This window comes from Aythya ferina (assembly GCF_964211825.1).
Source record: "Aythya ferina genome assembly, chromosome: 3".
NCBI classification, from domain to species: domain Eukaryota; kingdom Metazoa; phylum Chordata; class Aves; order Anseriformes; family Anatidae; genus Aythya; species Aythya ferina.
The window spans coordinates 26,621,522-26,648,139 of NC_140298.1; the positions used below are offsets into that span (position 1 = coordinate 26,621,522).

At 35.8% G+C, this 26,618-nt stretch overlaps 1 long non-coding RNA gene across 1 annotated transcript; it reads right to left on the bottom strand.

Moving 5' to 3' along the window:
* Positions 1-8,083: 8,083 nt before the first annotated feature.
* Positions 8,084-18,245, bottom strand: LOC311433962. The gene is made up of 3 exons (XR_014691122.1): positions 17,946-18,245; positions 17,718-17,817; positions 8,084-8,406 (listed from the first exon to the last, which is right to left on the bottom strand). It is a non-coding gene; the product is annotated as an uncharacterized lncRNA (long non-coding RNA).
* Positions 18,246-26,618: the final 8,373 nt, after the last annotated feature.

The window sequence follows — 26,618 nt, forward strand, 5'->3', positions numbered from 1 at the left end:
AGTAGCTATCCCTTTAGGAAAACACTATTGCTTCATATTAAATACTATTATTTCCATTACTTCTTACATGAGGGAAGTTAAGCTTTATCTGTCACACCTGTGAAGAACAGTAATAAGTAGTGCAAACGCTGACTAAATCTTTCCAATGTCAAATTCAACCCTAAATTTTTAGCTTTTTCACAGTAAATTACCATGAAAATAATAAATATGGATGTAGCGTCTTATGTAAGACTTTTACTGTGGAGAAAAGTTGTTGCTTTAGGCATTTGTTATGAATTTACAAGAGAGGTAAGGTAATATCATGTAAGAAATACAATTTGTGAAAAGATTAATTAATGGCTAAGTGGCAAATGCTCATTACATCCAGTTGATAGCATGTTATATTGCAATTATTCTGAGAGTAAAGTGGGCAGAGTAGAGTCAGGCTAAAAGTATGGTAGTAAGCCAGCTCTTTCTAGCACATCCTGGGGGAAGAGAAACTTCCTCCAAGAATAGACCTTATCAAACAGCAAAGGAAGACTTAACTGCATTGCAGAACTGGTGGCTCTTATGTTGTTCTGCAGAACAGTCTGACTTGCTTGTAAAACAGCCAAATGTGAAACTTTGCACAACTGAGTAAAAAAAAAAAAAAAAAAAAAAAAAAAAAAAAAAAAAAAAAAAAGGAAAGCATACAGATAGAGAAGGAAAATAGTAAAATAGTAACTGGAGCTGCCATTATAGTACTGCATCAACGTGGGCTAATGCATTCCTTAGATAAAAATGGAGAAAAAGAGTGAGTAGAAAGCAAGAAGTGATTTTGCTTTTGTCTGTTAGTACTGGAATGTTATGTAGGGTTATTATTCTTTTTCTAACATTTATAAAAAGTGTTGTAAAAAATGGGAAGAGATGCCAAAGAGAGATGTGAAAATGAGTTGAGGGGTATAGAAAGTGCCTTTCAGGAAGGTACATCGAGTTTAGTCTGCTTAAATCATCAAAAAGAAGTCTGAGAAGTGAGTTGAATGTAGACATAAAAACCTTTACAGGGAGAAAATACTGGGTAGTGAGGAGCTCTATTATCCAGGAGAGAGAGACGCAACAAGTACCAGTAGTGGCAGGCTGAGCCCAGGCCAAGTGAAATGTAAAATAATCCACATCTTTTTAAACAGCAGAGATGGTTAATCATTGGCAAAGAGGCTTTCAGTCCCCTAAGATCTTCATAACAAGAATGGAAGCCATTCTGGGTAATTTTTATTACCCAGATTGACTCAGTAGTTGGTAGAGGGAGAAAAACAGCAGATTAACTGTTTGACTTTTAGGCAACCTAAAACCCTGCCCAGAGCAGCCCTTGTGGAAGTCAGAAATCTATAAATCATCTTTCAGAATGTCAGAGAAGCAAACACTGGGGTCAAACAGTTTGCAGTTCTGATCCTCTCTGGCCACTCCAGTCTAATTCTAGCCCTAAACATCACTCTGGATTTAGGAAGCCAGGAAAGACCTTGAGGTAGGAAAGAGAGAGATGAGCCGGGAGTAGTGCAGGTTTAAGTACCTGCTTCTGCCACAAGGCTGTGGCAGAAGAAAGCACCTTGTGATATGTAGAGACAACAGCCTAAAAGGGAGTGTGGGCACTGTCAGTCCTCTCCAGTGTCTGTACCTCCAGGGCCCTGTTACTCACAAGCTAGAAAGAAGCCTGCTTGTTTAAATGAGTTAAATGCCCATAGGCATGGGCAGATATGTAACCCCCAGATATGTAACCCACTAACAAAGTTACAAAGTTGCATATTATTCATAAAAAAAAAAAAAAAGAATCAGAGTCATCCTTCCTACCTTTACACCTTTACTCATAGTTTCTCAATTTTTTTTTTTGTTGTATTTGCTTTTATTTTACCAACAGGCTAGTCACCACTTTCATTAAAAAAAAAAAATAATAATAATCTAAGGCAAGTTACAAGTTTAAAATGTTTATTCATGTTCTAAACTATTTTTCCTTAAATATACATAGAGAAAGTTCAATTCAATTTGACTTTCCAATATTTTTATCTTATTTTTGCCTTAATTAATGAAAACTTCTAAGGATTCCTGCTTAAAGAAATATTTTATAATGGTGTATTCATAACGAAAGAAGTGAAAACAAATATCTAAAGTTTCTAACACAGTGGTGGCCTTCATTTTGGAAAACAAGTTATGGAAGAATTAATTTGAGACCTCGCATTTTCAAGCAGATTTCTTCTTCTGCAGGATAATAATCAGTTTTTTGTTTGTTTGTTTGTTTGTTTTTAATACAAACTCCAAAATTCACACTTTAGCCATGGATGCATTTTTTTTCTAAAGATTTTTCTTGAAAATCATGGTTTCACTTTCATTATTATTATTATTATTATTTTATTATTTCTCTCACTCTTTTTTTTTTTTATGTTATAAAAAACTGCTGTTGATGCTGGTACTTGACTTCTAGGTAAAGATTAAGATTAAGGCACTCTTCATCGATATCCAGATACTGCCAGATGATTTTGGTATTGTTAAATCCTGAAAATATATTCCCTGAATACACTGCTCTGAAAAATATTTTATCACAAGCACTGGTATATGTCATCATACAGAAGATAGTTTCACGGCTTCATGGACTTAGTGTGGCTTGGAAGATTCTTCTAGGCTTTCTGCATTAACATTTTAGCTGTCCATGTTGCTCAATCTTTCCTTCTATTTTTACTTAAACTACCTGAAAGCAAATGTAACTATTTATGATTTTAGATTGAAATCTCATTTCACATGTGTCAATGCACAGATTTCAGAAGGTAACAACACATTTCATTTTTTTTCTTGCTCCATTTAAATTTGAACTGAAAAACTAAACTCAGATGTCATGTACCTATTTACAAAGAAAACAATAATCACCCAGATATTAGGGTTACATTTACATTACATTTACATTAGGGTTACATTCACAATACATTTTTAAAAATAGTTCTTTTCAACAAGAACATTTCCTTACCAAATAAAATTAATAAATCCTATAACAAGTATTAAAGTAACATTAGTTTAACATTTATTTCTCCTACCCCAAAAAAGTAAAGTAAAAGTAAAGTTTCAAAATTCTATAAATCTCAATTCTTACAATATTTTACACCACATTTCTCTTTGGTACCTCTATCAAAATAAATCTTCAAACCAACACATATGCCTATTCTGAGATACATCTTTAACTTGGTGGAATCAATCCAACAACAAAAATGTCATTTTTGACAATGTTTTCTTCTCAACCTTTACTACCCACCTGCTTTGTTTTTTAATAACAACAGCAAGTTAGGTGAGAATGATAGCTTTCAGCCCATAGCATTAGTGTCAGCCAGTAAGTAGGTAAAAATGTGGTGATGGAACTGAAGTCTTAAAGTAGTTCCCTCTAGAAAGTGATGGTGCAATGGAAGGGCAATGTTAAAAGAGTCATTGACATAGTGAGACTGAGGCATGTGTCAGAAAAGCAAGGGCATTTAGTACAGTCTCTGGAGCCCAGCATTAGGCCTGATTCATGTCTCCAAGTTATAAACCTCAGGTTTAGTGCAGGTGATTGGCTGGCAGCCATGACATGTGCTCTTGGTGACATGAATTTCTGAGGTAGCGCAAGTTCAGCCACATAACCGCAACAAAAGGATGAGAAAAAACTTTTCTTGCCTACTGTAATTATACGTCTCAACACACCATCATCTCTTCCCAATCAAAAGTGCTTGCTGCCTCATTATGTCTGCAGCTGTGAAAGACCGGTAGGAATTAGCACAGTTGGCTGGAGGAGTGCTTTCTCTCTTATTTTAACTTGAGGAACAGGACTGTCAGAGGAAGTAGTTGTTTTGCTCTTTTCATAAAATTAAGTTGTATAGGCTAGCTCAGGTGAAAGGCACTTACACAGTGCTAGGATAGTTTTACAATTTCTGAAAATAGGCCATCTTAAATAAAACTGAAAGGGGATTTTCAATTTAAGGAAGAGGAATAATAATCACATATTCAAACTTGAAGCTAACTTACCCTGGACTAGAGTTGCATCTCTAAACAGGTAATTAGGCTCCAAGAAACAGCCAGTGACTATCTTGTTCTGTTATGTTGATGGATGAAGATTTATGCACTGATATAGCCAACACTAAGTAGTCAAAATGAATTTAAATTCATTTTTTTCCCATTGCAGAGAGGTAAGGACAGTCCAGCTCTGACTGGGTTTACCCAATGAAGGAGAATTTAAAATAATGTTTTTCTGACCAGAGCCAATATTAAAGGATTAGTTGTCATCATGTCATCTTTTCCAGGAATAGAAATACAGGGAAGATTTAATACTTTCCTTCTTAAAGAATGAGGGAAAGAAAATTATCTCAGAAAGAATCTACAGGGAGCTTTACTTTGCCAAAATAAAGTTGGAGCTGTAGCAGCAGAGTGTGAGGCTGAGCTTGTAAATTGTTTAATTTTAAGACACCAAGAGTTCTTTGCAAACATTTATGCATATTAGACCATTATTTCTTCACAACCTCAGAGGGCATGCCCTGGTTAACTGGTGTGGCTGCTAGTGTATTCATCGGTGAATTGATTTGTCAAGGCGACAAATTTTCAGCTGGGGGCACATACATTGTGCTGGTGTAGCTGGTGGCTAGCAGAAGAGCAGTCCCTCACATAGGGCTCTAAAGGAAGGGAATTCTGAAGAGAATACAGATAATCAGAAAACAAGATAATCTCTTGCTTTCTGCAGCAAGACAACTGAACCAGCACAACCAATGGTCAGGCTTCAGACATATTCCAGTTATCCCAGTTAAATGTTATAGCACTTTTTGGGGCTAAAACAAGCATATAAATCATGTGCCTGAGGTGATTATATGAATGCTGTAAAGTGTTTATGCTCTGGGCCAATCGGTTGTGCTTAACCATGTCTGGTGACTTAGTAGCTTGCAGCGCTAGAGAAAATGAAGCAGACAGTTGTCCATTTATGAAATTTGACACAGGTGGCAAGGGCATGATCCCGTATACAGTGATGACCTGTCTCCCTAGCATGACTCTACTACAGTGCTTAGATGAAGCTTTGAGGCAGGAGAAGCAGCGACCTGCTCACCAGTATAGGATGCAGCACCTAACTGACTGGAGAGCAAACAGACATTTCTGTGCTGCAGGGTGAGCTGCAGCCATTATGTCCATCCTGAATAAAGTTACATGAGGAGGGTCTGGGATTTCACACCAAAAAGTCATGACTAAGACTTTACTGGAATATGGGATATAAGTCAAAAAATCTAGTTGTTTCCTGACGAAGAAAACAGAGCAAAAGGCGTCATTCTTTAAGAAAATCTTATCTTTTTTTTTTCTTTTTTTTTTTTTTTTTTTCTTTTCCTGTCTATATATAGACTACAAGGACTTTTAATTCAAGGGAAGATGTCTTTTTATACAAAGCACTTCTATGGTACAAGTCACACCATGTAACTTGTAGGCTGAAAGATGCGTTAAAGGGCCTTTGTCTGTGGGTGAAAAAGATTTATTTGCAACTTTTCTTCAGCATTTTAAGCTTTCTGAATTAAAATATCTATATTTGACCTTGTGAAAGAGAACTTCACTGCTTGAAACTGCCAATGAGTGCAAAGGCTGCATCATATTTGTTGGGAACAGTAAGATTAGGTCTTGTTATTGCAATGCCTTTTCACCCTCATGCCAAAGTCCGGCAAAATGGAGAGTGGGAAGTATAGGAGGATATCTCTGGGACCAGCTCTATTACCTATAAAATGAAAAAAAAATAAACATTAACAAAGAGTTTAGTGAAACAAATCTATTAATTTGGCATTAAAAAAGGCATTTCTTTATTCTGTGTATCTTCTTTATTGTTTTAAGGGGAGAAATAAGTGGTGAGTAGGCAAAGCAGGAAATACGTCAGGATTTTTTTTCCAGGAATGTATCTAATTCTTGGATGATATTGTCTTCTTATAATTGCAAATGAATCAACAGGATGCGTATTGTCCCTTGATAGTTAAATTTGATTTCAATGATAAGAGTCTGTTTGGATCTGAAGCAAAATGTCTTCTCGTACGTGTCAAGTAACTACAATAAGAATTTAAATTTCATTTCCTCTTGCAGCCTCCTTTTTGCAAGAACTGTCTACATGTGCTGGTAACTGTGCATGAGAGGAAGTGTGGCAGAGACAGAAAAGTCCACCCAAATGCCTGCAGCTATCTATAAGAAGGGTAGCCACGTATAAGAAAACATTTGAACCAAGAGGTGTACAGAGTCAATGTCTCTCACAGCTTTGCTGGCCCCACACTGATATCTGAGGGGAGCTCTCAAACTGGCCCTTATTTCTTGCTTAAGAGAAAATTCAGGAAAATACATCCTTCTGAACAGATTTAGCCTGGAAGATCATTTTAGTCCACATGAGTTTACTCAGCGATATATAAGGTGTTGTAAATCTTTCTATGTTCAGGTATAGGTTTCAGTAAGCTGCTTTTGGTGGTTTTCAAAACATTCTTTTTCATTGTCTTACCAAAGTCTTCAATGCCTTACTGTACTAGACACAATGAAAACACTGATTACACAAAAATGTAACAGAATCAGATCATACTGAATGATAATTTTCTTTTATGCAGGTGACAGGCACCCATACTGTATTGAGTATGCTGTATTCATTCAGAGACAAACTGACAAGGATTGTTTTTACCAGGAATTACGTTGTCTGTGCCTTTTGAAGTCTACTTCACAGAAAATCTGTAATACAAATGTAAATTCATGAGTTTCCTCCCTTGATAGTTACAGTTCCTGGAGATTTCCCTTCAGCTTTTATTTTCAGTAGAAGTCCACAGCTATCATATGTTTTCTCTCTTGTGCTTGCTCTTTACTGTCTCTCAGTTAAATTTGGAGCAACATTGGGGGCAACCTCCAGACCTCACTTTTCCATTTCCTATTAGCCAAATAGACTGTCTAAACATCGCCACAGTCCAGATGTCTGACTTAAAGACAAAGTCAGATGAGATGGGCCTGACCTTTGAACAAAAGGATGGCAGAAGAAGAGAAATGGTGAGGTGGGAGAAGTGCATTTAATTTTAGAAAATAATAACATTCGTATTTACTTTAATAAAGGATACTTCATGTATCAAACTTCTCAACTAATAAAACTTCAGTGGAATGTAAGAATACCTTTAGATTGTTTTCCCTTATTTTATTTTAATTAAGAATAATGAATATGCATGTGTATGAGATTCAACTTATTTTGCACTATAAACTGTAAGATAATTACTGAATTATTTAGACACTGGATTCACTGAATTTAGACACTGTCTAAAGTATGCTAATTCAAATGTTATTGTCCTCAAGAAATGAATTGCATTCATTCTCTCTCTGACACATCTAATAACAACGATACAGATGAAAGTGGAAAATATACTGAAAAAATATCAATACACTGTTACTAGACAATAACATGTAGCCAAACAATAACAAGACAATATATATTGTACATTATATATATATAATATTTATAAATAAATATATAAATATATTGTATGTGTATATATATATATATATAAATAACAAGACAATAACAGTAACCAAAAAGACTAGAAAGAACCAGAGGCCAAATAAAGAGTTCAACTTTGGGCTTGTAAATTCCACTGATGAAGTTAGTTCCCTCATTAACACTAGTGGAAGACAACAACACTAGATAATAGCATTTACCAAGCCAGTTTTCATTCAGAACACCCAGGAAAGTGGTCGAGTCACCATCCCTGGAGGTCTTTAAAAGACATTTAGATGTAGAGCTTAGTGATATGGTTTAGTGGAGGACTGTTAGTGTTGGGTCAGAGGTTGGACTAGGTGATCTTGGAGGTCTCTTCAAACCTAATTGATTACGTGTAGTTCTGTGTGATTCTGTGTAAAATATAAAATTGTATAAAATATTATGCATGAGTTAAGTTAAAACTGCATTTTGTGGCATGGTTAAGTCAGAAATTAACACTCATTAAATAACGTATTTTTGATATTACTATGTGGTCTTTAATGCTTCTTAAAGCTCTTTAAGAAAGAGAAAGTCTGTTTCTTTCTGTTCTTTCTTTTGTTTGTTTCTTTCATGTTTATTTCTCTTAAAGTATGTGTATTAAATAAAGTAAAATTTATAACCACCCTCTCAATCTCATTGCTTTATAAGTAAGAAAATGGAGTATTCTCATTTTAAAAAGGATTGCTTGCTTTTCAGTTTTATCCACACGGTTCACAGTGTAATGAATTCTCAGTGCAGCTTTTAAATAGAATATGTGGGATGACAATCACACGTTAGGTCAGGATTCATGCAGTGAGACCAGAGATCATTGTTGTTGCCCACCCTTGCAGGTTACCAGGGAATGCAAGCCAGGGGACAAGAGCAGTGCCTATCTGCTCCACAGCTGGCCATGCAGGGGGATCCAGCACCACACAACATCAAACCCGTTTCTGTTCAAGAGAAAATACAGTTAGTGAATAGTCAGTTGTTTTTTAAACCTGGAGCCTTAGAGTACTGGACTGGAAAATAAAACCCTTTAATTGCCACTTAAATAAAGAATTTTTTTTTTTTTTATTTGAATTAAGTAGGTTCTTATCTGCCTTGCAACACAACGTCTGTGGAAATATGAGAGTCTTAATCTGTTAAGAAGAGTTTTTGTGAGCTTCTGGGTTTGCTTTGCTTTTTCTGTTTTGAAAGCCAAAGAAATATATAAATAAATAAATAAAAATCCTAATCCCAAAGATAAAAAGACAAATAATTTAAAAAGACTGTTGAATGAAGCAATGAGCATAATAAATCAGTTTAAGAGGAAAGTAAATACATTTATGGAGAAAGAGTTAATAGTTGATGGAAGGTGGTGATAAAATGGGAAAACTAAGTAGAGACAAATCTGTTGTGTCCTCACGTGGACCTAATATGTAGAAATTAAAGAGAACTTCATTCTTTTCTATTTCTTTATTTTCTGGTTTCAACATTATTTTGACTCCTATTGATGAAATAATAATTGATGATTACCTCACAAAGCACTTTACAGAGATAGCAATTAAACTTAAAAATAGAAAAAGCAAAACAATCTTATATAAAGCTTCTCAACGATGAAATCACTTCTAAATGACTAATGTTAACTGGAAAAAGATTTCAGAAACAAGATGTTCTCTGGCCTTGAATCTTTGCTGAACAATAACACAAAAATCTACACTCTGTACTATAAATCAAATGTTTTGTGGTTTACAAAAACAAGGAATAAATAAACACTGATGATTTTGATTTTGTGCTATTTTTAGCATAACCAGTTTCTTTCTCTCTCTGATAAGATGTGCTAGCATTCTGGCCTTCCAGCAAGGCTTGTAAGTCTGGAGAAAAAGAAAATGGTATAGTGTGATGACTGATGCACAGTGATTTTCCTTTAGAAGGAGACATGATTTTTAGTGCAAGAATGAATGTCATAATTCTAATTGCCTATTACTTCTATCCTTTATTGTCCAAACAAGAAGGAAAAAAAATAAATAAAAATGATGTGGTGCTGTGAGAATGATGGAGTGGGAAAAAGAGGAGATTTGGGCGATAAAAAACAAGGAGATTAGCTTCTTGAAAGGCAAATAGAAACTTAGCAACTGTATTCACAGGAAAAAGAATCCAATATTTGTTTGATCTAAGATCTAATAATATTTGGGAATGCTGGGGAATCTAAGAAACAAAAATGAATGTGAATGTCTATTTTGCCTAGATGCAAAATATATGATTTTGCTAAGTAAATGGTTGATTGCAAAAGCTCCAAAAAGGAGGGTATTTCCACTTCCACTACTAGGTGCTTCAGAAATTGAGATATACTGATTTCGGCTGGAATAGAATTAATTTTCTCCACAGTGCCTTGTATGATGTTATGTTCTGGATTTGTGAAGACAATAGCAATACTGATGATAACACAACCAATGTTTTATTTGTTGCTGAGCAGTGTTTGTATAGAGCTAGGTGCCTTTTAGTTTCTTGTCCTGCCCTGCCACTGTGGAAGCTAGGGATGTAAAAGAAGCTGGGAGGGAACACAACCAGGACATCTGACCCAAACTGGACAAAGGGATATTTCACACCATATGGTGGTTTGCCCAGCAAAAAAAGCTGGGGTAAAGAAGGAGGAAGGGGAGGGACATTCAGAGTGATGGCATTTGTTTTCCCAAGTAAATGTTATGCATTGTGAAGCCCAGCTTTTCTGGCAATGCCTGAACACCAGCCTGCTGATGGAGAGTAGTGAGTGAATTCTTTGTTTTGCTTTGCACGCACATGCAACTTACCTTTACCTTTCTCCTTCTCTTCCTCATCCCGATGTGGGGGAGTGAGGGAGCGTCTGTGTGGAGCTTGGTTACTTGGGTTAACTGGGGTTAACCCAAAACATATAGAAAAAGTATAGTCCCAGAGTACTAGAAGAGCTGCAATACAGATGAAGGTCTTGAAAGTCTGGGTCTGGCTCTCTAGGGAAGCCATGCTGCAACATTGCCTTTGTATAATGAGGTTACAGAAGTAGTGTCTGCACCTGGCATCCATTCAGATCAAGGAAAAAGTATGAACATATGGTCCAGATATCATGGGATTAAAAAGAGCATCTCTGTGGGTAACCACCTGGGGTATATATTATGTTTGTTATATAAGATAATTACAGGAAAATAAATCATTAAAACAACATGATTATAGTAGCAATTCAAACATCAGGGTTATTTATTTCTCTATGATTTTGCTGTTGTGTTTATAGTTGTCCCATATACATGGTTACTTACATTTTTTACGTTCTTCTGGTTTTCATATTGTCTTTGTGAATAGAGAAAAGGCCTTAAGTACACAGTCTAAAAGACATAGACTAAAGCATCTGTTAAGAGGGAAGAGTGAAATGAGTTAGGATTCAGTACAGGCATTCTTGATGTTTTTGCCTAGACAGGAATATTATTTACAATAGATGTTGTAAATGGCATGTCAGAGTTGAAGATGCCTGACTTGGTTTGAATTTCTGAATGAAGGACATATATATTTTTATTGATGGATACAAAGGCCTCAAAGTATTTTCAACCTCAATGGACATTCCATGTGCTGACTTTTAGACATATAATATATATAGGCAACTTTTAGATATGTTCTTTTAGTTATCTTTATTGAAGATCTCTTGGGGGAGAAGTAACGAGAAAGAACGCTAAACACAAGTTGGCACTTGTGCACCATTCTGTTATGGTGTACAGAAGACACGTACAATCTCTGATATAAAGTGCAGGACCGCTATTACCTTTGCAGATATGTATCAAGGAAACAACCAAGAGTCCTTGACTGAAAGACCCTCAAAGGCAGAGGTTGAAAGAGAAGCTGAAGAGTTTGTGAACGTAAAGACAATATAAGGTGAAGGAGTTAGTTTTGAGGAGTTAGTTCCCTGTCAAGTGGTGGGGAAATAAATAAATAAATAAATAAAAATTTGTTACTCTTTATTACACAAATGTTAAACTGAGGCACTAAATGAGACCCACTGGGAATTCAGACCCAAGAAAGATTTCAGTCTGTCTCACACATTTTTGCCCAAAGACAGATTGCCCCACACTCCACTGGATATTCTTTCTAAGTCTTCCCTGAAGAGTCACTCAATATTGAAGAACTTAAATCTGAATTGCTACTGTATCTTCACTTTTGTGTGTGTGTGTGTATACATTTTCCTTATCATACTGTTATTACTGATCTATTACTGATCTCATGGATCTAATCTATCCAAAATCACAGAATCACAGAATGTCAGGAATTGGAAGGAACCTTGAAAGATCATCTAGTCCAATCCCCCAAAATCTACTGCCACATTTAGTTTTGTGACTAACATGTCACTTCATCAAAATTAAGTTTGATTAGAGAAGTAGTTTGTTCACAAGAGTGAATTTATACAGAAGCATATATTTTTCCAGGAAACAAACTGAACCTGCTCCATAATCTTAAACTGTAACTAATTACTTCTAGATTTCAAAATTATTTGACAATCATGCAACTTTTACTAGAATTAGAAGTAATTAAACTTCCAAGAAAGGCCAAATCTACTAGAAGCTTTGGATGAATTTTGACTTTTGTGCATGCAAGAGGCTAATTATGCTTTCAACTAACAATTATGTGAAACTGGATGATTTCTTTTGTGGGGAGGGGAAATTTGTCCAAATTAGACAGATAATTAGAAGACAGGCATCCCAAAGTTTCACTGATAGTGTTTTTTCTTTCTGATTATTTCCCTGGTTTTAATCAATTCAAACAAGAAACTTGAAACAAAACCCAAGGAGTTAAATCCTGGCTTGGCTGAAGACAGTAAACTTTTATTCAACTAATAACTCTGTGAACCGACCCTTCCCCCCTAATTAATTGCATTAATATTTGCAAAAAAAAATAAAATAAGTAAATAAAGGTTTTGCCTCTGTCTGTGAAGCAAACCAGAAAGTTGTGTGTTTAAATATGGTCATTCCTATGAAGTACTGAAAAAGTGTTTTGGAAATATTCCCATCAAAGCAGCTGTGTCCTTTCCCCTTTGATCTGACTAAGAACCCAGTTTTTCATTCACATTTCAAGAGCTGCTGACTGAAAGCTGTTAAAAGGAGCTTTCAAGCTTGCTTGGGCATACTGAGGCAAAACTTCATTTATTTAAAAAAAAAAAAAAATTAAGGTGGCTTTTTTTTGACGGGGGGAGAGGAGGGGTAAAAATACCTTTTAAAAATGATTATCAAAAATATATGAGTATTTTTGATAATCAGTTTCAAATCTCTTTTCAACCTCTTGGTCTTAATAAATACCTCTTAATAGTTTCCTTGCTACCAACCAGTTCTATCACTATTTTATTTTCTGTTTTGCTTTGTCATTTGTTTTAATGAGTATTAAATTCAATATTATACCAAAATGAGATATATATGCTTCAGACGAAGGCAAAAACATTATGTAATACTGGAAAGTCAATAAAAAGACTCTATAAAGGAAATGACATTTTATATAAATGGCAAAAATAAAAAAATAGAATAAATAAATAAAAACCTTTGTGGGATATCAGTAGACATGCTGTAAGTATTTTTTTTTTTTAAAATCAGATAATGAATTGTGAACCTTTTAACTCCCTGAGGAAAAAGGTAAACTCTATGTACTGAGAATTCCTGTTCATATATTCTTATATAAACTTCAGTATTTCAATCTAGATTTTGCTGAGACATTCTCTGAAGTGGGATGTTTGTATGAAACAAGCCACAAGTAACTGGGTTCGGCAGAAGAACTGCAGAGTTAAATACTGGGGCCAATATTGTAAAATACAATAGGAAGTCAAGATGAGTTGTAGGCCTTGTTATGTCTCACTTTCAGTAAGTGAATTTGTCATCTAGAACTTTAACATTTTTCTTATGAACTTTCTTATTCAAAAAAAAAAAAAAAAAAAAAAAAAAAAAAAAAAAAAAAGCATTTCTGTGAAAATATGAAGCTGCTGTGTTAATAAAGTAGCTTATCCCTCAGTGATATTTAAGGATTCAGTGTTCCAGCAGTAATAGCTAGATACAAAAATTTCCATATCCTTGACTCATTGTCCTCTTCAAATGAAATGAAGTAGCCTTAGTGGCTAAAGCAAGATAGATTGAACAGAAAGGCATTTCTCTTTAGTAATGGAAAAAATAAAATACCATTTTGATAATATGGAAATGATTAAAAGAATATCCCATTAATGTACTACCAACTATGAAGGTCTTGTTCCAGAGGACTGACTCAGGAAATTAGAAAACAGACAAAATGCAATTGGCTCCTATTTCATTACTTTGCTTCATACATACAAACATGTTACTCCTTTAGTATGCCTGTGTCACTTGAAAACAGTATTGGTTTTCTTTTCACATCTGATTTCTCAACATCTGAAAACCACCATATGTGAGGTTACAATACTGAAAAAAAAATAAGGTTGTTTGTTCATTATTTTTTAATTATAAGGAGAGAACATAACATAATATTCTGTTAGAAATTCTGTTCTTCTTCTGGTAATCTATTCCCAGATATATATTTATTGTTGCATTATGTAAAGACTGAACCTTAAGGCAACAGAAGAGCATGTGTTTGTCAGAAGAAAACATTTCCCAAATTTAACTATGCTAGAGTAGACATTCAAGTAGAATCATGTTTTTTTTTCATCTATATATTTTGAAACTTTTTGCAATTTAATTCTGATTTTTGTTTGCTTTCCTCCCCAGAAATCAAGTATGGAAAATTAGTTTTAAAGGAAAGTTATTTTGCACTTTTTTGTGACTCAATTTTATCATAATGAATACCTATGAAGCTATTTAATGTTTAAAATATTTCTATAGTGTTTTTTCCTTTACTGCTCTATGATGTGCAAGTCAGCAAATTTCACATGTGATTGTCTTATATGTCTTGACCCAAAGACTAAATTCTAGCTTTTTTCTAATCTAGATAACTACACAATGAGAAAAAATGGAACAGCTGTTGCTTTTAGAGAACTTCTTTGCCATATTAGAAAGTGTTATAGCAAATTTTTTTGTGTGTGTTTGTTTTATCTGTTGCAGATGATAAATAAAAAATTATTTGAAGCAATCTGCCTTTAAACAGATTTTTTCAAAGGTATGTAATACACCAACTACCTCAAATAGGTGGAATAGGCCATTCAATATGTTGTATCAGTCATTTCAATATATTCACACATTCAACCGCTATTCCATTAGATCCTCTGTTTCTTGCAGGTCTTGTATCTGTTATCTGAACAAATGTTCTGGTTATCCCAGATATTGATTACTATCAATATCTGGCACCAGAAAACTGCCCCAATGATTGATGTTTATTTGTTTAAGGAGCTTCTATTTTCACTAATAAAGCTTTATGGACTTCATATTTTAATTTTTCCATAAATTCAGATTTTTTCTGAAATTTCTCAGAATCTTTGTGGTAAAATGAAACAAACAAACAAAAAAAGGTATAGAAATAAGTAATAAGATTATCACAATCTTACGTTGTGGGAACACTTCTACATTAAAGATAATTCACTTGAAACTTCTGTTTGGAAAAACCGTCAGCTGAAGAAAGATTTAATAAACTATATATAGTTGTGAACGATATGGAAAAAGTAGATAAAGAATGATTATTTATTGCTTTTCTTAAGCTGAGTGTTATGATAGGATACCAGACTGAAAACAAAATGGATTTTTTTTTTTTTCCTATGAGAGAACTTATTCTTACAGGAAATTTTCAGACACAAAAAGTGCAAGCAGAATCAAATGAAGATTTAGTTAAATTCACAGAGGGTAGATTCAGCTATGGCTGTTATCTATGATAATTTGAATTCAAAGTCAGGAAATTGCTAGATTACTGACTGCTGAGAAGATAAAATAAATCAAGTATCTCTGTTTTATTTGTTCTTATACTCTAATCCTGCATTGCTACACACTCCTAGACAGATGGCTTGCTACACCAATGATCTGACCTGGTTGTCTCAGTTGTGTGACCTATCAACCTGGAAGTAACCTCAGAAATAAATTACAGTCCTTATGGGAACAAGGGTGGTTGTGGTGGAGATGGCACTAATTGGTTTGGTTGGGTCTATAAGCAAGTCTCCTTCACTTTCCACGTGTAGGCTGATTGTGTATAATGGTTGGTGAGCACACAACACATTTCTCCATATGCTTTGTTTCAAACCTAACTGCAACTTTACCCACACAGCAGAAACCGCTAAGGTTTGGTTTGTTGCAATAGCATCGTATCTTGTGCTAGTGGTTCTCTTAGGAATACATTGTGCTTCTTCACGTACATCTACTTGTGTTGGATTTTGTTGTTGTGTTTCAATTGATAAATATACCTCACCTTAAAACTGAACATCTTAAACATTGCTTTGCCCTTTGCTTTCTGTACCACAGCTGAAATCTTAAATTATTTGGCTCATTTCCATTGCCTGACAGATTGAAGCTGGACTGGAAATGCTATCAACCACTAACCATAAGCAAGACTGAGAGTAGTAACAATCCATAACAAAATTAGTAGCAAATGTTTTCAAAATATGTTCTGCATTAATTTCTAAATGTGTCCACTGAAAAATAAATTTCAAAGAACAAGTTCTGATACTGATGTTGAAGAGAAATAGGAAAAAATAAAAATAAAGTGGATACCAATTGTTTCCACCATTTTTTTTTTTATTTTTTTATTTTTTTTCCCCCAGTCAGCTATTTCTGTGAAAATGGTTAGGGTGTTGTTAATAAATGTTCTTTGCTGAAACATGAATGCTAGAAAACAACCTTGCCAATGATTCTACATTATTAATACTCCTGGGACTATTCAATAAGAAAATATGAATTACAATCCATTTAGAAGTTTTTCAACAGTTTTTGATAAGGAAGGTTTTTTTGTTTTGTTTTGTTTTTGAATGAAACTGACTCTAAATGCTACAGGTTCAGGTTTTTCTGGTTGTGCTGTACTGAGTAGTATAACTAGCCTTATTTTAGATATAGCCCTTTGATAAGTAACCTTCTTACTCCACTGATTTAGGGATCATAAAGATCAATTACTTACAATGTAAATATTATAAAATTATATACCATTCTTTATTCTTTTAAAAATTTAATTCCTTTTTTATATATTTATAAAACAATCTTGAGGTTCATATCTTTGGACCCAGACTGAGTAAGAGGTTAAAGGTTAAATGTTAAACTCATTTCAGTAAACAGAAAAAATTCCCATTAATTTCAGAGAGAGAGTTTTGACTAAAAACAGTTATGTTTTGGGTAAGATTCACTAAATGTTTACAAGTCAGGCAAGATAGGCCAAACAAGTCATCTCATCTAGCCTTCCTACATGAACAACATGGGTCACCTCTTGATATGATCTAGCACTGAGAGTCACCCAGATAGGGAATATGACTCCAGTCTAGAAATGCCTCTTTCTCTCTTCTGATTGCACAGAATTTCTAAACAACAATATTGAACTAGATGTCTACGTTTAGGAGTCTAAACACAGAAAAAATAAAGACCACTCAATGTTAAACATCTCGTAGCTTTAAATGTAGGCAAAATTAGTTCTTAAGGTCAGGAATCTCATGGAATCACATCTTTTTTAATCTCTGTGCATATTTACCTCTTGAATTTTAGGAGAATTGGCTTTTTTATATTCTTTTTTTCTTCCCCTTTCCTACCAGGAGAAGGACCCATTGCTTATCAGTAAATTCATTGATTTATTAAAAGACCATCAATTATATGATATATAAAACACTAGTAACTAACCAACTTGAAGGAAGACTGCTATGAGAAAATGTGTATATACAAAACATCTTCAAACAAACAAAAAACCATCACTCATGCCACTGAAAGGCTGTGGGTACATAAGCCAAGGAGGCAAGAATCCAACATGGAAGAAGCCAGAAGAAAAGGAATGGATGAGAAAATCTACCACAAAGTAAGCCTGAGTGTTAACTTACAGCACACCTGCTCTTTCTAAAGAATTGGCCAGAGCATTTCACTTGCCTGCACTATGACAATACAGGTAGCCTGCTTCTCATAGCAAGAGGCAAACTACCTTATCAGATGCAGAAATCATGTGTAGAAACATAAATTCCTACTATCCTAAGGCTCTGAGGTTGCTTATGTACTGAAACATTCCTGCTTCCTTTTCTTGTTAAACCACACAATTATTTCTTTTGAGTTGAACTATGTCAAGCAAGCTTAAAAAGAGAACACTATGTCAGTCGACAGCATATTTAAAAAAATAAATAAATAAAATAAACAAATAATGAAGCACTTACTATTGAGTTTGTAATAGTGTGATATCCTCTGTCAGAAATTTTCTTTCCAGAAGAGTGACAAGCAGCAGGTGATAATCAATCGGAAGATGAGTCTATGAGTCTAAGGGAAGAAGGAAAAAAAAAAAAAAAAAAAGGCAAGAACTAACAGAGAAGAAGGAAAAACAAACAGAAGGGATCCTGCCCCAACCTCAGAGTGGCTCAGTGAACCACACTGCAGTAATTACTGACCTTGATTCTGACATTGCAGCTGTCACAGGGAAAGGTGAACAACACAGAGGAGCCTCAGCTGGGGACTTGTTCTCATTTAAGTAAAGTGTAGGGGGCTGGGCACTGGGTCCATGACAGAGACGCCCACAGCTCCTCTGAGAGCCTCTCTCTATCACCAATGTAAGTCCAGATGCTTGGGAGACTACTGAAGATATGTAGCCAGGGAGATTTCTCCAATACTGCTCCAAAGGCAGTTGGTTAAAACTTCCACAGCAAACAGGAGATGATTGCTTTCCTGATTATGATAATAAGACATATGAAATGGAAAAGTTTCAATTTGCTTTGAGGTAGCTGACATTAGTTTAAATCACTTGTCACTGCACTAGATGGACTGCAAACACCTTATGAACAGACAGATATTTTTCTCTGTATATACATCTTAGGAAGCACTATAGACTGCATATTAAAATACAAAACCAAAATTAACCTCTACAATTATGAAAGAAAACTGAATACTCTGTATAATTTGCAGGACAGGATTCTACATTTTAATTGGAAGTATATTTTTCAGATACATTTCCTAGACATTACATAACTGGTGTAGAATACTCTAAGGTAGACAAGTAGTTTCTTGTTGCTTTCTTTCTGCATAATGAATAGCAGTTATAGTGTTTTTACATAGATTTCAATTAGTTTTATAATAAGGAAACATTGCCTTGTTGATATTAAAAAGGAAGAATAAGCTGTCTAATCTCATCTGGTGTAAGGAAATGACTTTTATTTCACTAAATTGCATGCATGTACAATATGTTTAATTCAGAAAAAGATGTCTTAATAGTATAATGCATATTCCATTTGGATTAGATGTGACCAGCTGCTAGAGGAGTAGCAATGATTGAGAGCCTAATAGAATAGAGAAGATAATACTCTTTAATGCCTTTCTTGTGGATTCCACAAATCCTCTGGATATCTTCATGTGAGAAGTGTACAGGGTGCCTCAGGCTCCAGCAGAAATTGCTGTACAGACTGAGTGTAGGCCTGTGCCTGACTTCTAAACTGAAGTAAGTCTGTGTATCATTTCCCTACTTGCCAAGTATATACTGTGTTTATAATCTTAGAAAGGTTGGAAGGACTTGGTCACCCTTAATAAATAGCAAATTTCAATTATATCCCTAATGCATTATTTATTGAAATTAATGTAATTAAAATGTCTCCCCAATTCTTGATAAAGACAAATATATTTTTGCTTTTGATGTTCTATGATATTTTAGGAAGAACAGAGTAGAAATTATGTAAAATTGCATGTCTTCTCTTACCAGTATTTCAGAAGAATGATTGCATAAGTTCTGTGTTAGTCCTTATCTGCAATTTTGATACCTCCTCAATCACAGAATCACACAGAATGGTTGAGGTGGGAAGGGACTTCTGGAGCCCATCTGGTCTAAGTCCCCTGCTTGTGGTGGTTTTACTCAGGTGGGCAGCCGAGTTCCACCACAGCTGTCCTCTCACTCCCCCTCCTCAAAGAGAAAGAAAATATGATGCAAAGGGCTCAAGGGTTGAGATAACGACAGGGAGATTGCTCAACAATTATCATGACAGGCAAAACAGACTCAGCATAGGGAGATAGTAGGTAATAGTATTGCCTATTGCTAACAAGCTAGAGAAGTGAGAAACTAAGGAAAGAAACTAAACATACCTTACCCCCATCCACCCTCTTCCACATCCTCCCACCAAGTGGTGCAGGGGAACAGGGAATGGGGGTTGCGGTCAGTCTATAATGCTTCATGTCCACTTCATGGTCACCCTCGTCCCCTGTGCTGTGGGGTCCCTCCCACAGGATGCAGTCCTTGATGAACTGATCTGGCGTGGGCTTCCCACAGGCAGCAGCTCTTCAAGAACTCCTCCAGGTATAGCTCTGTACCACGGGGTCCATCCCTCAGGAGCAAACTGCTCCAACCTGAGTCCTCCACAGGCAGCAGCTCCCCCCAGACTCCCTGCTCCTGCATAGGCTCCTTGCCATGGGCTGCAGCTCTGGCCTGCTCCTGCTCCTGCAGGGGCTCTCCATGGGCCACAGCCTCCTCAAGGTCACATCCACCTTCTCCACTGTGGTCTCCTCCACGGGCTGCAGCGTGGAACCCTGCTCCACCGTGGTTCTCCATGGGCTGCAGGGGGACAGCCTGCTTCACCATGGTCCTCACCACAGGCCACAGGGGACTTCTCCTCTGGCACCTGGAGCACCTCTTCACTGACCCTGGTGCCTGGAAGGCTGTTTCTCACTCCTCTCTCTCCCCCAGCTGCAGTGTGACAGCAGTTTTTGTTTGTTTTGTTTTGTTTTTTCCTGTCTTAAATATGCTCTCACAGAGGCATAAACAACATCGCTTATTGGCTCGTCTCTGGTTAGCATCAGGGCCCTTAGCTAACATGGAGCAACTTCTAGATTCTTCTCACAGAAGCCACCCCTACCCCTGTTACCAAAACCTTGCCACATAAACCCACTACACTGCTCCAGAAGTGCCACCCACAGCAAGCTGTCCAGGACCAAGTCCAGGCAGTTTTTGAAGATCTCTAAGAAAGGAGACCCCACAGCCTCTTTAGGCAAACTGTGCCACTGCTCAGATACCATGACAGTTAAAAAATGTTTCATGATGTTATGACAGAACCTTCTGTGTTCTAGTTTGTGCTCATTCCCTCTTATCTTGTCACTGGACACCAATGAAAAGAGCCTGGTTCTGTCATCTTTGCAATAACAGGAGAAGAGCTACAAAGCTGGTGAAGGGCCTGGAACATAAGTCCAGTGAGGAGTGGCTGAGGGAACTGTGGTGTTTTTAGTCTGGAGAAGAGGAGGCTCAGGAAAGACTTATTGCTCTCTACAACTGCCTGAAAGGAAGGTGTGGGGAGCTGGGGGTCAGCCTCTTCTCACAGGTAATTAGTGATAGGACTAGAGGGAATGGCCTCAAGTTGTGCTAGGGGAGGTTACGTTAGAAATTAGGAGACTTTTCTTCTCAAAAAGAGTGGTCAGGCATTGGAAAGGGTTACCAAGGGAAGTGGTGGTGTCATCATCCCCAGGGGTGTTCAAGGAAAGGTTGGACCTGCCCCTTAAGGACATGGTTTAGTGGATGACATCGGTAGCAGGGTGGTGGTTGGACCAGATGATCTTGAAGGTCTCTTCCATCCTTAATGATTCTATGATTCTAAACACTGATAAGATCTCACCAAGCCTTCTCTTTCTTAAGTCTGAACAGTCCCATTTCTTTCAGTCTTTCTCCATAGAATTGATGCTCCGCTCCCTTCATCATTAGTGGTCCCTTGCTGGACTCTCTCCAGTACGTCCCTGCCTCTCTTGTAGCAGGGAACCCAGACCTGGGCACAGCTCTCCAGATGTGGCCTCACCGGTGCTGAAAAGAGGGGAAGGATCACCTCCTTCAACTTGCTGGCAGTACTCCTCCTGGATATTCCTGGATATCATTGGCTTTCCATCCCAGTTAAAGCAAACCTAATTAAGAGCCTTACTTAGAACTGATCAAACCTTGCTAAGTGCTTGTATTATGCTGTTTTTACTTTCATTATTATATATGTTTCAGGGAAAAGTAAGGTATAGCACCACAAATATCTTAATATCTTAACACAGGAACATAACAAACAACTTAAAACAAGATTTTAAAATTCTTTGGATGAGAAAGGAAATGATTCCAATCATTTTCCTATCCCCTTTGTGTTTCTTTTCAGACTTCACCTCAGGAGTGATATAGGCAGAATAGGGCATTTATAAAGTTTTCAGTTATTGTTTGCAGCTTTATGCATGTGGATAAATGAAATGCAAAGCAGATAAAGCATATCCACAAACCCTGTCACTCTTTTGCAGATCTGAGAACTGCAATGATGTCTCAACAATTCACTCACTGTCATGTTATTTGAAGAACTTGAAAGCCACTGTAAATGGCTGTACATGGTAGAAGATTGAAGAAATGTCAGTTGGTAGCCAAGATTCACTAGAGCAGTTAGTAACTACATGTTGTCCAATCCATAAACATATTATCTGCTTATTCATTAATACAATAAAACTCTAATTTTTACCGCCATTCACACATAGCTTTTAATAAGGTAATTTGTAAAGGAATATTTTTGAAATAATAGAGCTCTAAAGGTGCAAAAGAACAAAGAGAAACAAAGCCTTTTGGCTTTTTCTCAAGCAAGGCTGTTATGTTTTGTTACAAAGGAATTGCCTTCAAATGATGTACTATATGCTCGTTATACTGCTCACTATAATTATGATCACAATTTGACCTCAAGAATTATTACTGTCACTTTAGGATGTGTGAAGCTGAAAAGAAAGTTTGCAGTATGATGATTTGTATTGTTATTAAAGACTAATCATAGTCAGCTGCATTTGATCAATCTGGAAATCTCATGATTTTTTTAGTATTTCTCTCAGCTGATTTTCTTATTTTTTTGTTTGTTTGTTTCAGTTAAATCCTAGTTATATCTGTGGAAAGAACAGTTTTAAATGTCTTTTCTCCTTCACCACCCTTGTCCAAAAATCATGAATTGACTGAGTCTTTCCTTAAGCAGTTTATAACGCATATGGGAAATTCGTTGTGATCAAATAGATCCTGTAACGTTATCATTAAAAAGAGAATAGTCCATGCATATGGAACTAAAGTATGAAATAACTTTACTTTCTCAAATTAGGTCTTGGAGTCATAAATTGCATGTATTGAACTATGAGCAATAGTTCAAAATTTATAAGATTAAATCATTTTTCCCTAGTTTTTTAGATTCATAGGTTTTGAGTTTAAAATACAAAACTATAGTGCTTTATCTGATATCACAGTGTAATGCTCGACTATATATTCAAATAAGTAGATTATATTCTAGCCACAACTCTTTATATAAAATAATGGAATAATTTTTACTTTCCAGTTGTTTGGTCCAACTGGAATTTTGAAGTGAGTGCTGAGAATTTATGCTTAGATAAAAGAGCTTATTTATTTATTTATTTTAACTTTGTCCCTGAACAATACCTTCAGGAAGATGTTAAAATAATAATAATAATTGTTTTGTGAAATTTTGATTGTATTATAAAATGGAATTTCTTAGATGATTTTGCCTGGTAACTCATAGTATCAAAGTATTTCAACATTCAACAACATTCAGCATCTCAGTCTTATGTCACTCTGTATCTGTGTTTCACAGCTGGACTCAACAATTTCACCTGAAGTGATAATTAATTTGGGATTTTTTCTTTTCTCACTGAAGTTGTTGCCGAAGTCTCCAGTGATAGACTTGGCCTGAAGACAAATATAAGATCTTGCACTGATTTTATTTTAAAACTAGGCTGTCTTTTTACATTTGACTCTGTTTTTTTCCCTTTCAATTCACTTCAAACTGACAATTGTGCCTGCTTATAACTATGGTAACAGCCATAAGCTTGCTTTATTGGTTTTCATTTCTCTGTATACATCAAATATCATGTTAGTATTGGTAACGTGGCAGACATTAATAAAGATTTTGTTTTCAGAAGTGCATTTAGTGGTTAATTTTCTTTATTTGTTGAAATAAACATGCCTAATAGTTTTGAAGTTTGGAGCACTATTATTAGATCCTCCCCCTCTACTCTGCCCTGGTCAGGCCTCACCTGGAGTACTGTGTCCAGTTCTGGGCTCCCCAGTACAAAAAAGACAGGGGTCTCCTTGAAAGAGTCAAGCAGAGGACCACAAAGATGATATAGGGCCTGGAACATCTTCCTTATGAGGAAAGGCTGAGAGACCTGGGTCTGTTCAGCCTGGAGAAAAGAAGACTGAGAGGGGATCTCATCAATGTGTATAAATACCTGAGGTGTGGGAGACAGAGGGATTTGGCCAACCTGTTTTCAGTGGTTTTTGGGGACAGGACAAGGGGTAATTGCCATAAAATAGAGCACAGGAAGTTCCACACTGACACGCGAAAGAGCTTCTTCATGGTGAAGGTGACAGAGCACTGGAACAGGCTGACCAGGGAGGTTGTGGAGTCTCCTTCTCTGGAGATATTTAAGGCCCATCTGGACGCCTACCTAGGCAGCCTGCTCTAAGGAACCTGCTTCGGCAGGGTGTCGAACCTGTTGATCTTTCGAGGTCCCTTCCAACCCCTTCAATTCTGTGATACTGAGATTAGTTGTTGTTTGATATTTTAAATGAAATCCTAAGTTTATTTCATGCAGAAGACAATATCTGCAGTATTGAAGTGATGCACAAAATACAGACCATGTCAGGTGTTTTCTGTAGGTTAGTCAATGCAGTAGCTCCTCCAGTTGTCTCACTGGGTTGGGCAGGTTGGTAGGACACAGTGCACTGTGGCAAAACAGATACTTCTGCCAATATCTCTGTACAGCTTTAGCTTAGCAATTTAAAACCCTTCTAGGTGAGTACTATTTTGTTAATTTTGCTTCCTCCTGTCCTTCAAAGTATATTTGCAATTCATTTATAATTTGTATATATTTCTCGGTATCTTTAAAGTTCACAACTTTCAGTTGCATATCAATATGTTTATTCTGTTCACTAATATATGAATTATAAATACCTATGACTTCATTGCTGCAGATAATACTCAGATTCCTAGGCAAACCTGAGCTGTGTACTGAACAGCAAGTATCAGAATCCAGCTATAAGAATTATTATTAAACCTGCTGTTTTTTTGTACATTTTGTAATTTCACATGCTATAAAAACAATTGTTTTCCAGTGAAAAGTATGGCCCCAGGAAATTAATAAAGATTTATTTTAAATCAAATATCTGCAGTTATAAGGGAAGTGACTGGAAAACCCTGAAGATACGTTTATCACATTTTCTTTGTATTCCTTTGTATTATTTCTTTGCATTCTATTGTATTTTTACATTGTATTCCATATTTAATCCCAAATATCTTATTTATCATATTACAAAACATAAAAGATTATTTAATTGTCTTCTTGCTACTCATAAGAAAGCTGCAATAAAAATCAGAGACTATTTCCCCTTGCTCATGTCTTTCTTTGAGCATATCCAAACCAATATGATTATTGAAGACTTTTTCGCAGTTATCAGTATACAATTTGTAGCAATAGAGGCCAAATTTTCATTCTGCAATTCTTGTTTTTAGATATCTATAGAAAATATTGGATATTACTAAAAGTTATAAATTGTCTTTATTGATCTTTGTTGTTTCAAGAGCAGGATCCAAACAATATGTCCCTTTTTAATGTAGCAAAACTAAAAGGAAGATATTTCAGAAAGGAATAAAAGAGTGTACCCAAAGCACACCCATTACTAAATTGACCCATCTGCAGTTCACACTGTCTCTCACACAGAGGATCATGCTTGAAATTATGGAATTTATATGCAGAAGTTATTTCCTGGAGGAAGCACTGTTGCCTTTAAAAAAATTTAGAGTTTTACCATGGCGTTCACTGAAGAAATGAAGCCATCTACCTGTATATATACTGTTAAGCTAAGGCAAAGAGTCCCATTGCTAATAGATATCCGTAGGGCTCTTCAAGCCAAATGACAGCAGACTGCTGCTTCAGCTGCTGTCCAAATTCACCCTCTGCTCTGCTTCTGGACATAACCTCAAGTTGGACAGGCTTCCCTCCCATGCAGGCTTGCTTCTCCTGGCCATCCAGCATGCCTTCCTACTGCTCCAACAATCTGGAACAGGGCACTTTCCGCCCCCCTCATAGAGTTTTGCTTCTGAGCAACATGATGGCAGTTATTCACTGGTGCCTTTTTTTGTAAAAAAACACCTATTTTCAGAGCAAAGTCAGAATTTACATCCCTCTTAAAGGTGTGTATTTATACAGGGTGAAGCAGGAAGCATAGCATGGAAAACAGCCAAGATTAGTCTGTATATATTCTATTTATTTGATTGGAAGGCAAATGTTATGCTACTTTTGTATGAGAAACTATTTTTCATCTCCATCACAGACTGCAATTTTAACTTTCTTTCTCTTGTTAAGAATATAATGAGCTTGAAACAGTGTTTTGTTTTGTTTTCTTCTGGGGGAAAAATTGGAGGTGTTCAGTGTGAGAATACTGTGAAAAATGACAGGAATGTTACTATTACTGTATGCATCTCTCTGTTCAAGTAATAAATTTTATAAATAACCCATAATATGAACAGAAACAAATAATCACCATATCAATATGTAAAGAATTTCATTTCATTGCAAATAACAGAAAAAATAAACTTTGGGATTAGCAACTCTGCTATGACAATAAGATCACAAAGAGATTATTAATGAGTACATTTGAAAATGCACCTTTTCTTATGGGCTGCATGAGTTTTATATTTTTGGCACATGCCTTGATAACAGAAACTTCTGAAAATGAAATTACAAATGCTAAAAAGAAGTTCTATTCTATTTTATACTTACTTCAAAGTCATACAATTGACTAAAAAGTAAAAATGGACACATCTGTCAACACAGAGATTGATTTTTATTTTTTTTGTGAAAGAGTTGAGTTTTTGTGATGAGCACCTGAAGCTCAATGCAACTAATATTGAATCACTGGAATTTCCAGATTTTTTTTTTATGTTATTTTTATGCTATTCCCCTTAAAACAATAATTTAATCAAAAGGTGACTTCTGGAATAACATGAATTCTTCAGTAGACCTCATATGGAGATATAAATTCATTAAAACATTAAATATTGTTTGATGCTGAGATTGTGACATATTTTGTT